Source organism: Eleginops maclovinus, chromosome 10 (genome assembly GCF_036324505.1).
Source record: "Eleginops maclovinus isolate JMC-PN-2008 ecotype Puerto Natales chromosome 10, JC_Emac_rtc_rv5, whole genome shotgun sequence".
NCBI classification, from domain to species: domain Eukaryota; kingdom Metazoa; phylum Chordata; class Actinopteri; order Perciformes; family Eleginopidae; genus Eleginops; species Eleginops maclovinus.
In genome coordinates, this window is record NC_086358.1 from 18,457,617 (window position 1) to 18,472,602 (window position 14,986).

The 14,986-nt window shown below is 39.8% G+C and overlaps 1 protein-coding gene across 1 annotated transcript in view; it reads right to left on the reverse strand.

Annotated features, from left to right (window-relative positions):
• Positions 1-13,555, reverse strand: part of rbfox3a (RNA binding fox-1 homolog 3a) — a 483,470-nt gene extending 469,915 nt beyond the window's left edge. Inside the window, 1 exon segment of the mRNA XM_063894163.1 lies at positions 13,363-13,555. The gene's annotated coding sequence lies outside the window, so the exon portion shown is untranslated.
• Positions 13,556-14,986: the final 1,431 nt, after the last annotated feature.

Sequence of the window (14,986 nt, forward strand, 5' to 3'; positions counted from 1 at the left end):
ACCAAAATGTCCATCTGGTAGCTTTTAAAAAATGTTTTTCAGTTAAACAAATCCAGGGTTATCTCCTGAATATTTGTTTTATCTGCGTTTGCCATATCATCACCTAGGTAAAAATCCACGCAGCATTACGGTAAGAAGTTTGGGTCAAACTTAGTAACGTAATTAATGTGAGTAAACAAAAAAAATGTACGCGGGCCCTAAAATGTATCCCTGTAGATCACCTGAGGACATCAATGGGCTGAAAGGAACTTAATTAAAGAACAGGACCTGTTAGAGAAACGGAAGCTATGAATCTCTTGATTAAATTAGCATAATTTGATTGTATCAAAGCTAGCAGTGGGATCAAACAAATCTACAATATCATTTTTTGGAAATACTTGTTAGTCCTAAGGTCACAGATGGCTCTGTGGTTCAAGGTGCAGACCCATTTGTGGTGTCCGCTTCCAAGTATGCTAATTTGACTCTCGCGGGAACCTTTCAGGCAATCCCCTCCATCTCCTCCTTTCACCCCTATCTATAAAATAAATGCACCTGCATCTGGCACAAAAAATATCTTTAAAATTAAAAGATGTCAGAAAAAAGGTACGTAGGTATAGAGAAAACACAAGAGTCAACACTACCCAACACCAAGACAAATTCCTTGTACACGAGACAAACCTGTATCCCCTCACAGGAGCCATTTTTACTGTATGTTTGTCATTGGTTTAACCCATGCTCCCACTTACACATGTAACAATAAAAGTTAAACATACACATGTAAAAATGACAGAAGGACATATGATATCACAGCACTGACCAGAGAATAATAAAATCTCACCTCTAAGCAGCCGTGAGCCTGGTATCATAACCAGACACACAAACACACACAAGCAGAGAAAGAGAAGATTGAACTGGAGCTCGAATGGTTAAATTGAATGGATTTTTTATAGCACTGATATTACTCCATCTCACGCAAGCCCCCCCCCCACCACCACCACCACCACTATCTCTACTCTCTATTTCTATATAAGAGGGGTCAGCTGTCCTTTCCCATAGCTGTCAACTCTCAGGCCCTTTACAGCAATCTGACGACCCCCTGTACTCCTTCCTCCTCACTCGTCTTTCTCACTCTCTGTGTCTCGCTCGGCTGTCAGATTCATGAGGGTGATTGGAGGTGAGCCAGGAGATGGGTGGAAAAAAAGAATAGAGGGGGAGAATGAGGATGGAGATAGAGGAGGAAGAGGGGGAAACTGGATGATACCAGATCAGCTCTTTTATTCACAATGACAGGGTAGGTCTAAATAAAGACCCACTATATTAGACTCAGTCAAAAGGGAAAACAAAGGGGTAAGACACAGGAGACTGTGAGATATGGAGCGGACAAAAGCAAAGCAAAGAAAGACTGTCTTGTACAACAGTTCGATGACTTTCTCTGTCTCTGAGGATCTGAGGTCAGGCCCCCGTGTCAGAAGGGGAAATGTCCTTGTCTGAACTGGTCACTGTACCATATTATTGACTAGACGATGGAAGCAGTATTTGAAGGAAAGAGACCAATTATTTAACGTTTCAAGAGCACTTAAAACTATCCCATCAACATGGGCAGAGGTGACAGAAAAAAAGCCATGGATCAGTTTTGACACACATGAAGTCACAAGTCAGTTTTTTACGCATCAGGATCCTCGGTAAGGAGCTTTAATAAACAAACACAACACAAATAAAAAAGGATTAGGGATTTTCGATGGTGGCACATTAGATAGAGCTTTTTGGACACATTTTACCACTTTCAGTTCCCTCATTTTGAAATCACAACTGTTTTTTGTAATTGTTTCTTACACAAGCTTAAGAGATGTTCCTGTTCAGACGTAACAAGATAAAATAAGTTATGAAATACACCAAGGGTGAATGTCTCAAGCTTCTGTGTTAAGTAAGGGATAATGTGCAGCGATAATGCTGATCAAGATCCCTGATCAGTTTGTCGGGTGTTCTTTTCCCCATAATGACCGCCTCAACTCCCAATAGTGATTGAAATTATTTTATTGACTAAAACATTATCGTATTTCTTCTTCAGAATCGAGTAATCAACCAAGCCATATAAAAATACAAAAATAACACTAGCTCACATGTGACTAAATAAGACTACTTAACGTTATCACGCCAAACGTTAGCTGCCTTTAGCTTAGCAGTGGTGATGCGCAGCCATGCGACTGGATGTGGTTGGTTTACAGTACAGCCTAACTTGAGCTTTATAATACTATTGATTGCATTCCATCCATCCATCCATCCATCCATCCATCCATCCATGTTCTCCCGCTTTTCCATCAGGGTCGCGGAGGTAACGGCTCCAGCAGAGAGCCCCAAACTTTCCTTTCCCTGGCCACATCCACCAGCTCTGACTGGGGGATTCCAAGGCGCTCCCAGGCCAGTGAAGAGATATAATCCCTCCACCTGGTCCTAGGTCTACCCCTCGGTGTCTTCCCAGCTGGACGTGCCTGGAACACCTCCATAGGGAGGCGCCCAGGTGGCATCCTCACTAGGTGCCCGAACCACCTCAACTGGCTCTTTTGATTGCATTTACGCTTTTAAAATCATGAAAGTGGTGTTCACGTTTGGAGATTATCCTGCTAAACAAAGCGTGCATGTATCATGCTTGCCAGCGTTTTTTTGTTGAGGGAGCCTTTGCGATGCTAACTTCCGTGTGAAAATACAAAAATACAAACTATTTTTATACCTCACAGCTGGTATATGACTCGTGACGCGCAGTGAGTATAGGGACAGACTGCATGCAGGTAGTTTGAAAGGCATGTCAGCCATCAACTCATTTGATATCAGCAGAATGAGAGGAGTACCAAACAAATCACACACTGAAAGCCCATGATATGGAAGATACCAAGCACATAAATCCATCCTTGAAAACAAATCATGCCAAAAGTTTCTGAATAACCTTTTGGAGATGCATGATTTTCACTCATCTCTCTCTCTGTGGAGAAGTAGTGTCAGTGTCTCGCCCTAAGCCACATGCATGGCTCATCGTCTACTACAGCCAAAATCCCAACCACCCCCTCTTCTCCTCTCCTTCTCTCCTCGTCATAGGCTGATGCCAACCCCCTTTTCACGAGCTAATACCACTTCACCCTTTTTTTACCCTCCTCCCACCCCGAGGACTTGCATTCAATCGCGCTATCTACCAGCAGCAGCCCTGTCAAATACCCCACCATCGAGCGAGGCAAATCAGCCTGGAGAGGGTAGGGGGGGTTTAAGGGTGACCACGGTGAGAGAGAAAGAGACAGCACGGGATAGAAAAAAGGAGGCTGAAGGGAATGCGTAGAGGATTCAAAAATAGGAACAGAGGAAGGAGACAGTGAAGACAAGGTGGAGGATTCAGAAGGAGATGAGAGACTATAGGCTTGACAGATGAAAGGATAGATAGAGAGGTCGGAGGTTTATGAACAGAGGGTGAGCTTGAGCCGAGAGGGGATGGCAAAATATTGAAAATTCATATTTTGTTCATCCAAGAAGCATCGGTTCCTCCCTTCCACCTTCATCTCTCATCCCTCCCACCCCCTCCCTGACTTGTCATCCTGCCTGGTTCGGGTGAATATAAGCTGTCTATTGTATGTCTGAGTCTCTGTCTGAAACACCAAAGCAGTCCCTCTCTGTGCAACATCTGCAATGTGAAACGTGACCTGCTGTTGGCTAAACACATTTGCAATAACAATTTATTCTCAAAATCCAGCAGTGGAAGAGGTTATGAAAAGCAATATTAGGTGATTCATAGTAGGCCTACAATGGGTTGTTGAAATCATGCACTTTGATTGGTTGTTTGGTGTGATGTAAGTGGCATTGAAGTGCAATATCCAGCTGTTTATCAGTTTGTCAAGGCTGACGAGCAGATAGCGAAACTTTAAAAAATGTAAGTTCATTTGCATTTTGCAGTTTTGAAATGTGATTTATACTACTGGAATACACTAATTCCAAGTGAAGAGTACAGTATGCATGATTGACAGGTGTTTCAGCCTATGAAATACCTCTGTCTGAGTATGTTAGCAAAGCATTATCAGCAAAAAGCAAACAAATACCTAATGACTGTATATATTACAAGACAACATACATACTAATGTATCAATATATCATTCGAATTTTGAGTTGAAGTATTCTAGTTGCAGTTGATCTACTTTTATGTAGTCTTATCTATAAGGTTGCTTCATATCAGCAGTCCCACAAATGCAGTAGAGCAAAAAGGTATTTCGCTCTTAAATGTTGTAGGATAAACCATTGCACCGTAAGTAATGTTAACCATTCATTTGTTAATAATGTGCGTAAACTATTTTAAAGTTGTTCTCATTTCTGATTTAACTTAGATTTTTTAGTAGAACAAAGATAGCAGCCACATGTGTGACACCAGATCAAATGATATTTTCCCTTTAAGGTTAGTTTCCAGACAAGGCCTTTATAGCCCTGTGAAATGTATTAAACTAAGATCAACACCGTTTCTCTATTCTTACCTTACATTCTCACTCAAATCAAAAGGTCTATACTGGTAAAGATCTACATTGTTTTTCCAAACGGGGTACCTTGTGTTTGCCTGCATCACTAAAGTCCTGCTCTCTTTATAGAGCCTCCCTTTCCCCTCAGCTTACAGCGTGGTGTTTTCCTTTGAAAATGTCTCTTTCCGCTCGCTCAATTTTTTCTCTTCCTTTCAGTCCACATGATTGATTTTCAATCTCTGAAAACCTTCCCTCCACACCTCTCCATCCTTCTCCTCAGGATTCTCTGTTTGAGAAGAACCTTTAAACATACAGAGGTGAGAAATTGAGAGGGTAGGAGTCATAAAGCGCTGCGGTTCTGGCCCCCGGCTACAGCTACCAAAAGAGATACGTGTGGGATAAGTGTATGGGGGTGGGATATGCATGAGTGAAACAATGAGGGCAACAGTCTGCAGGGGGGAAAAGGTGGTCCACAGGAAGTCGGTCGGTGCATCGCACACCAGGGAGCCACAAACCCCTGGTGACGGAGTTTATGAGTTCAAAGAAGAAGGCAATTGAAAGTGCCTGAGAAACATGCAGCGATACCTTTAAACACATAGGGAAAGGAAGGGGAGCAGATATGGGTTTCAGAGTGAGTGTGTGTGTGTGTGTGTGTGTGTGTGTGTGTGTGTGTGTGTGTGTGTGTGTGTGTGTGTGTGTGTGTGTGTGTGTGTGTGTGTGTGTGTGTGTGTGTGTGTGTGTGTGTGTGTGTGTGTGTGTGTGGTCTGCGGCAGGAACAGATTTATAGGTGTCTGTCCACGCTGCAGTGTGCACACATAAATAAGGCTGAGGGGAGAAAGCTCTCCATTGAACATAATCAAGTGGATCCTTTAGAGTGCCATTTGTCACACACACACACACACACAAACACACAGGAGGGGTCAGCACCTCGGATGTCAGCCTCTGTTGATTTTGCTTTACTTTGGCTGTGTGTGTGTGTGTGTGTGTGTGTGTGTGTGTGTGTGTGTGTGTGTGTGTGTGTGTGTGTGTGTGTGTGTGTGCACGTGCATGCGTGTGCAGTAACAGCATACACAAATATTTAAATATGGATAAAATGTGAGGGAGCCAAACCAGGATGTCTGCCAAACATCTCTAGCAGGGCATCACACACACTCTCTGAAACACACATGATTCATTCAATGAATTCTCCTTTCATCTTCACACATTTCAAACTCAGGAGGATGAGCTGTAGCCGAAAAATTACACAAGTATTGTAAAACTGTGGTGGATATTTCTTGTGTCTGGTTCTTAACATAACCCTAAATCCCACCCTTGATGTTGATTGACAAACAAGAGCGGTGTCATCCTTCAATTAGTATACCATGAAATAAATAAATGTAGCCCTTGTAAGAGATAAACAATCCCTAATGACATAAATTACAAAGCCAGACTTCAAATACATCCTTGTTATTCATTCAAATATTAATTAAGGGTTGTTTTATCCCTTTTGTGAATGTATTCAGTAAATGCATTCTTGTATTGATTTGCCAATATAGGTCTTTATTAACTGGTTTGTTTCTTAATTATGTTATATTTATATTAATATAACTATGATAACCCTAACCCACTGATGAAATTAAAAATATTTGATCAAATCAACAGCCAAAATGTGGTAGAAATGTTAATGATTTCTATAATTAATAATGTTACTTAGACATTACATTACACTCTTCACTTAGCCACACACTACTCTTTTAATTCCATCCTGACTCGACAGAAATAAGCATGACACAACATTACGTAGTAAAAAGCCTAGCCGTGTGACATGAAATAGTTTGTGTAAAGTTCCATAATGATATATTTTTCTAGACACAAGAAGCTCTAATGTCTAAATAAATAAATAATATTTGGTAGATGTATTATTTATATTTTCTGCTAGGAATAGTCTGCTTAATGATAAAACACAAAGATTCTAAAGCTCAGACATTTGATGCCAACTTTCAGTACCTGTTTCAGTCGCTACCAAAATATATTGTTTAAATATGAGCCACAGTGTAATAAAAATAAAGAGCATCACACACAGCCTTCCCTGATTGATTTAGATTCAATATGTATTAACAAAAGTTATTCAAACAACAAAGGAATCAGACATGAATTTAAATCATGCTATTGATGCGAGTAGCATGGCCGAAGGGGAGGTAGACAGACTTAATCAAAAGTGAGCAGTTTTGCTCATGATTTATTACAATGCATGGCTTTAGGCAACTCTGGAATTATTCTCTTAGCGTTGCTCTGTAAAAATAAGTTGCTGTGAATAAAGGAAGAAGATTGTATGCATGTGTGGTGTATCCCAAATTGAACCATGGCAAAGTAAGTGTGAATGAATAACTGTTATTGATCCAAGTTGACATTGTTGGTGATCTCTATTAACTGTAAAAATATAGTTAAATTCCCCAAAAGAAAAACTAAATTCTAATTGAAATCAGTCCACAGTAAATGTATCTTAAAATCATACATTTCAGCAAATGTACATGTTGACGAATAATCTGCAGTATGGAATAAAGTAGCCGTACAATTGATGTCCCTTTGGGAAAGGTTGGACACTTCCTTCTAAAAGCAAAGGATTATAATAATGCTCCCAGTGAAATTTGTTTTACCTGGTCTGAATGTAGAGGACGTCCCGGACAGACACTGATGACCCGCAATTATGTGCAAGGACAAATTATTACCGAAAAATCTGAAAGTGAATGAAACGCAGAGCTTTAAAATAAAGTGAGATCCGCTGCTGCATCGGCACAGAAAGTGACTTCCAGTTCATCTCTATAATACACTATGGGAACATGACTGAAAATGAGCCAAAGTGGTATGTTCAACTGACAATTTGCAGCCATATTTTGCAGGCTCACTTATCTCTGATCCAGCTCGTTCTTCCAGTCCTTCAGTGTTCTGCACTCTGAGTTTCTACATTTAAGGTAATGGCACCGACAATCCCCAAAGTACAGACGGAGCTGTCTTCAGGCAGAAGACTTGAAGATTTGACAAGATATATTAAAGTAATCACAGAGGAATTAAAGTGTGTGCTATGCGAGATAATGATACCCCCATTGGTGTCTCTTTTACCGCAAATACATATTTAACTCCACTATGATTCTGGTAACCTTTTTAATAGACTACTGGATGCTACAAACTTTATGCTGAACACTCTAAAACTGGCTAACTTTCCGTCAAAGATTCAAATCTTAACTACTGCTGTTCTATTAAAGGGGCCCTATTATGCTTTTTGGAGTTTTCTACTTTCCTGTTGTACGTTATAGGTTTTAGTGCATGTAAATGGTCTGCAAAGGCTAAAATCCCTGTGTTCCCTCCAGAGGGAGTTTCTCTCCCACACACTTCCCCCCTGCCTGAAAAGCCTCCATTGGAATCCTTTGTTTACTTCTGTAACATGATGACATCGCTATTTAACACTCCTGCTTCTATTGGCTGGCGCTCCAACACATACTTGATTCCCTAAGGGGCGGGACATATTCAACGCAACTCTAAGCTGTCGACCAATCACAGCAGAGCAATCCAGCTAACCAATCAGAGCAGACTGGGCTCTGATTTCAGACTGAAGGTGAAAAGAGGTGCTGCAGCACAGGCAGTATGAGAAACATAAAGAGCTTTTTGAACATTAAAGCATGAAGACATGTCCCAGCAGAGACACTACATACTGATATGAACCTGAAAATGAGCATATGATTAGATAAGATGTAACTACATTGTCATTGCACAGTATTCAGGCAACGAAATGCAGGTAGCTTCTTACCAGAAGTGCAAAACAAGCAGAAAGGGCAGAGTTATTGGAGAATAAGATATATACAGTTATATACAGTAATTTGAATGCACTAGTTAAGGTAAAAACACTGTAGACACGGTAAGACCTCCTTAAAGAATTGAATGGTTTTGGGACAAAATTCATTTCTAAACTTATGCTACATTATGAACCATCCAGGACTGCTTTCTGTCCCTAGAGTTTGTTTTTAGTGCCGTATATTTACACAAACTACCATGTCTGTAACCACCATTAGGGTCTGGACTTGCTGAGGTATATTAAAACATTTGTAAAATAATTGCCTAAAATGAACAGAGCTCCCATATACGGAAGATCGAAGGTGCTGCAAAGTCGGCCTGCTTGCCTTAAAGCAAAAAGAGGAAAAGTGTTCTAATTATATCAACAAATAACCGGACAGCATTACAGAAAGTTATTGATACAGGTAACTAAAGATTTCCCCTAGCTGACTGCTTGTGGTTCAATGACATTTGTCATGAGACATTCTCTGACAAATGTTTTAAGTCTTTAAATATCATTTTGTTGAGTTTCTTTTTCTCAATGTTTTTTGTAAAGCACTTTGAATTGCCTTGTGTTGGAATGTGCCATGTAAATAAACGTGCCTTGCCAGAGTCTATTATGTCCACACGGTTTTATTTTAAAAAGGACAAAATAGAACATGGATGCAGTTCAGTTTTTTTTTTTTCTGAACAGGAGCCCAAGTCCTAGTGAAAGCGCTGGCACAGCATACGGCTCCAGAGAATAGAGAGAATGGAGCTGCAGAGGAAAATATTTTCTGAGGAGAGAGTGTTTGCTGTGATTTGCAGAACACCTGTTTCCGAAACAACTCCGGCCACTCGCTGCAAAAACCTTTGTGAATGCGTATTAACGGTTCACGGCTCCTGTAAAGCCCTTGTTCACATGCAAATCCCACTCTCGCTCCGTCTGAAAGCCTCAGTCTCTGCGTTGTCTTCAACACACACAGACACGCACACGCACACACACACACACACTTTCTAAAAGGGACTCGTCACAACACCAATTTCTCTCTCCCTCTCATCTTTTTCTATCCATCTCTCATTCTTGTGTCGAGGAGGGATTAGGCCTCAGGACAAAAGACTTATCTGCGCTGTCAGTACAACACACCAGACAATACACACACACACACACACACACACACACACACACACACTTTTAAACTCACTAAAAACTGCTTGTAGGTGCAACAAGCTACATTCAAGATACAATTCATCATGGGATAGGATAACAACTCGGCCTAAAGAGATCAGGCGAGTGCGAAATACTGTAGGAAACAATGCAGAGGAATATTTTGGTATGCATGAGGGGAGCTGCTTTCAGAGGGAAAACTTTTTGAATGGAGTCTGACAGCCAGGAAAATGTGTGTGATAAATTATCGCAGCAGTTGAAGGGTAAAGTGTAATGTTCTCTAATGAAAATGGATGTTTATGAGAAAGAAAAAGGATGTTAATGGAATTTGTCAGTCAGAATGAAATGTTATTGTAGAAATTATGGGGTGATGATGATGAAACAGTCGGCAATTAGACCATGGAGATTTATTCTCCATTAGTTTCATTCTGCGCAGACAGACACATTTTTCATTTAGCACCAAATTTAACAAATGTTAGAAAGAATTGCAACCACACATGTTCACATTTAAATACATACACACCTGATTGGTCACTGTAACACAACTTTTGTTTTTATACATTAAATTGTATTAACCTAAAAATGAGTACTTTTTATTGTGTTGGTGACTTCGGTAAATAAAGTTAATAGTAGCAATTCAATTCAGATGATTGAACTAATTTCTCAAAGGTTATTAAGAATGTGTTAATGGTATTTATCCGAATTAAGTAAGACCAACTTAAACTATTTAAACTAATGTTTCCTCTGTAAATGATTACCTTTTAGTTGGGACAACTTATAACTCGGTTCATGCTTCTTAATTTACTGTAGGAAACTCATTTCCTAAAACAATTCAATTTGGATAAACACACTGTAAACGACATCATCTCTGACAAAACCTTAATTATTTATTTAGTTGCAAGTTGAACATTTATTGTTACAGTCAAAAAGAAACTGAATTTGGAAGTAAGAATTGGATTATATTGGCCAAATATTACATCAACAAATGCCGTCTTCTCCAAACTCCTCCCCTATTGTTTGGTTTCTATAATCACATGGTACTTTTTAGAAAAATCAGATACATATTGCAAAATTCATAAAACCCAAATGGTTCACCAATATCTATTCACTTTAATTCCTGAATGAATAACATCTATTGATTTATGTTTTTTCTGTTTGTTTTTGTCTATAATGTCATCAGTTTGGATTCAATATATGAACATGGATGAGATGTCTTTATTGATGTGTTGTTATGGTGAGAGTCGTCCCAGCTTTGTACGCCACTATTTAGTGTCCCTGTTTCTGTTGTGTTTGGAGCTTCTTGCAGCATTTTGTTTATGCAGTTCTTTTAGTTAACGCTGCTCATGTTTAGAAAGTTGGTAGTTGGTAAATGTTTACGTTGGTAAATGTTTACCAAATTAACAATGTTTCTTCATTTGCACGCGTTTTGGCACATTTGCATTTTTATATTTGCATCAGATTTAAAGCGGAAGCACGTTTCTTGTATTGGAAATATTTTGGCCGTCGTAACACATTTGCACCCATTGGCCACCATTTAAAACAGCTGTTGTATTAAGTACCTGAATTGACAAAATAAAAACTGAATCATTTGACAACTTTTTCAAGGACTATAACTTTAAACAGCTTTTCCCATCATCAACGTAAAGTGTATATGTTGAAACTTGTATAGAAAATTACAATCAAACTAAAGAAATATCTTGTGGTCACGCAGTGATCTACTGTTGTGCAAGGGTTTCCAAACAGAGCATTGCTCAGAATAATCACAGTCATCACACACTGCCTGGATTTTCCCTTCCATTTCCCAACGACCGCAAAAATAACAATGAATTCAACTGTCTCCCCTCTCTGCCTAGACACACACACACACACACACACACACACACACACACACACACACACACACACACACACACACACACACACACACACACACACACACACACACACACACACACACACACACACACACACACACACACACACACACACACACACACACACACACACACACACACACACACACACACACACACACACACACACACACACAGCAGTGTTTCCTGATGTGTTGCTGCTTGCTGCTGCTCCATGCTGAGAAGCGCCTTTGATGTAGACACACCCTGCCCAAGTGTCACCCACTAAATCCTTATTGTGAGAGTAAATCCTGACAAAAGCCTCAGATATCCTCCCCTCCACACTTCCCTCCGGAGCCCGACGGCCTTCAACATTCATTCCTTCATCCCCCCAGAAAGAAACAATACACACACACACACACACGTGTGAAGACAAACATGGATGTCATCGGGGCGTCAGGATTTTATAAATGTTTCTTAGCAGGTGGAAATGTGAGAGAAAAATGTTTCCTCTTGTATTGGAACATACATGATATTCTCACACAGGAGAATTAGATTTTCAAAATAAAAGCATTAATTAATAAGGCTGAAATGAATGATTTAATTGATACGAAACTTTCTTTTTAACCCCAGCAGATGTTGGGACATGGTATTCTTAAACAATTTTCCCAGTTCTGCACAATTATTTTCCCAGTTCTGTTCCTGACTTTGTGGCGTATGCCGAAAGAAAACAGAGCTGACAAAAGCCACGAGGAGCCGGAAAAAAAGGAAGTGGCTTTCCAGAAATAATTACTTTGAGGGAGGAAGAGGGGAAAAAAGAAGCAGCGGTTATCATAATCCTTCTTTTTAAGAGGTTATCATAATCCCTCCCCCCACCAACCCCCTTTCTCTGCTGTCCTCAGCATCAACACTGCTCTTTACAACACGCCTCTGGTATTCTCCAGCCCTCGCTGCCAACACTATCTGAGAGAAGTGGAAACACTAAAAATGAACAAATCTTATCTTGCTGTGGAGAGACAGTTACAGTAACTGATTCCAGGGGTGGTGGTGGTGGGGAGAGGGGGTAGAAACATTTTTAGACGAGTGCTGGGAAACACCACTGGAGAAAAAGCATGGCATCGTCTCAGTTCAGAATATAGAGAAGGTAAGAGTAAGGAAAACCCTCTCAGGAAAAGAGCAGATGAAACACATAAAAGTAAAACACCTCATACTGCGTCTGCAGATGGAAAATCTTCATGTAAACCTTGCACATTTCTGTTCAATGCATCCTTTTTTAAACTGCACATCAATTCCACTTAAATTCACACCTTAATTCCTCTTTGTTCATGTATGCAATATTAGACACCAAAGCAAATCCCTTGTATGTGTAAAAAGACTTAATAAACCTGAATCTCATTCTAAAAAGTTCACCTCTTTTCCACTAAAATTCTAATAAACTGCACACATAACATTTTTTAAGTAAGTGTAACTTGTCATATTCTTATTGTACCAACTTTTTTTCCTATTTTAAATGTTTTGTCTAGTAATTCTGTTTGTTCCTTTTTTCACAATTTCCTCTTACTGTGTGTACATTATATATACCACCAAAGCAAATTCCTTGTTACGGTAAACCTACCTAATAAATCAGATTCTGATGCTATAACACCTTGTGCACACCAGCAGTCCACATCATATGATTTAAATAACATTCCAATGAAAATGCGTTACATTTCAAACACAGAAATGTCAATTGCCTGCGGGAAAAGTCTGCAAGTGTACCTACAGGCTTGAGTTGCATAAAATAGACATAAAACAACAAGAATAAAGACATTTGAGTTATCCATAGGGTGGTTTTGTAAACACCACATTTCTTCTGCATTGCAATATATGCCATATCCAAATGTGCATACACTCTGAACACACACACACACACACAGCATATTCTGCAGCTTCACTCTTACGAACAACATGAAAGTAACCATGTGCATCTTCCCATGCATTGCCCCTGTATTCCTACAGTGTCCACCTGTCTACTGTACAGCACACTTCAGTTAGTTAGGAGGCAGCTCCCTCAGTTACAGTGAATGGAGGAAGCATACAGTGGAGTACTCACGGTGGGTTCTCTCAGTCTGCTCAGTCCTGCCTCTGGATGTCTCTCTTTCTCTCTCTCTCTCTCTCTCTTCTTCTATCTGCCCTGTCTGTCTATCTCTCTCTCTCTATCCTTTTTCACTGCGATCGCTGCTCTGGACACTCACACACACGGCAAACACACACTCTACTCTGTTGTAGCGCTCTGCCGAACGCAGCGCTCTGAGCGAGAGATTGAGATGGAGGGAGAGTGAGAAAGAGAGATAGAGGAGGAGCGGTGTGTGTGTGTGTGTGTGTGTGTGTGTGTGTGTGTGTGTGTGTGTGTGTGTGTGTGTGTGTGTGTGTGTGTGTGTGTGTGTGTGTGTGTGTGTGTGTGTGTGTGTGTGTGTGTGTGGATCTGTTTGGTGTGGGTTGAGCGAGCTACAGTAGGGAAAACCTGGTGTGAAAAAAGTGAGCGGAAACACACACTGCACTATACATACCATATTGTAAATGCAAAATTCTCTTGATGCATCTATACATGTCAATACGAACACTAAAACAAGTGTGTGTGTTAACGAGAAGAAGAAAAGAGAACAATTTAGAGACACCTTACCAAACACACCATGAGGTTCAATGCAACGTCTTTAAAACTACACACCTCTTCCATTTAAATTGTGATATACTGCATATATACTGTTTTTATTATTGTAAATGGTCATATTCTTATTGTACTGATTTCTAAACTGGCCCCCTTTTTACAATTTTATTTTATTGACTGTCTTTATGTATGCACCATTGTACACCAATCCAAATCTTAGCATGTGTAAACCCAGTTAATAACCTGATTCAAATTATAAAGACCCCCTATAGAGACTGGTATAGAGAGCAGTCCACATCATGTGATATTATTAATGTTCTTCCAATAAAAATGACAATGCGTTTCACAATTGCCAATTGTGTCACTACAACCAAAAATGCTTATGATGGAAAAAACGAACAAAAAAACTTTTGGTGAGTTTGGGTGCAGGTTTTGTAAGAGATCTGAAACTTGGAGGAAACAAGCCTCACTTGTCCTATCTCCTGTTTTCTTCTAAGTCCCTCTCTCCAAGCTACATCCCCTGATCCTTGTCTCTCCATCTTTCTGAACTTTAAACTAAAAAAAAACAGGTTTGCAGTGTTATGGTAATGGATCATGTATCGCAATTATTTATAGGCATACATGGAAAAGGTACTCAGATCTTGTACTTGAATAAAGTAGAAGTACTCAGACCTTGTACTTGAATAAAGTAGAAGTACTCAGATTTTGTACTTGAGTAAAGTAGAAGTACTCAGGTCTTGTACTTGAATAAAGTAGTTGTACTCAGATCTTGTACTTGAGTAAAGTAGAAGTACCAGAGTGTAGGAATACTCTGTCACAGTAAAAGTATTCTAAATGTTCCTCCAGTGAAAGTAGAAAGTACTCTTATCTAAATGTACTTAAAGTAGTGACAGTAAAAGTAGTCATTGTCTGATTGGTCCATTTCAGAATAATATCTCTGATATGTTTTATAATGATTGATCATTAAAGTGTTCTCAGTGCTGGTAAAGGTGCAGCTAGTTTTAATGGCTTTGTATACTGCAGGGTAGCTGCTGGATTTACTCCAGGTGAACTACAGTCTGATTTAAGG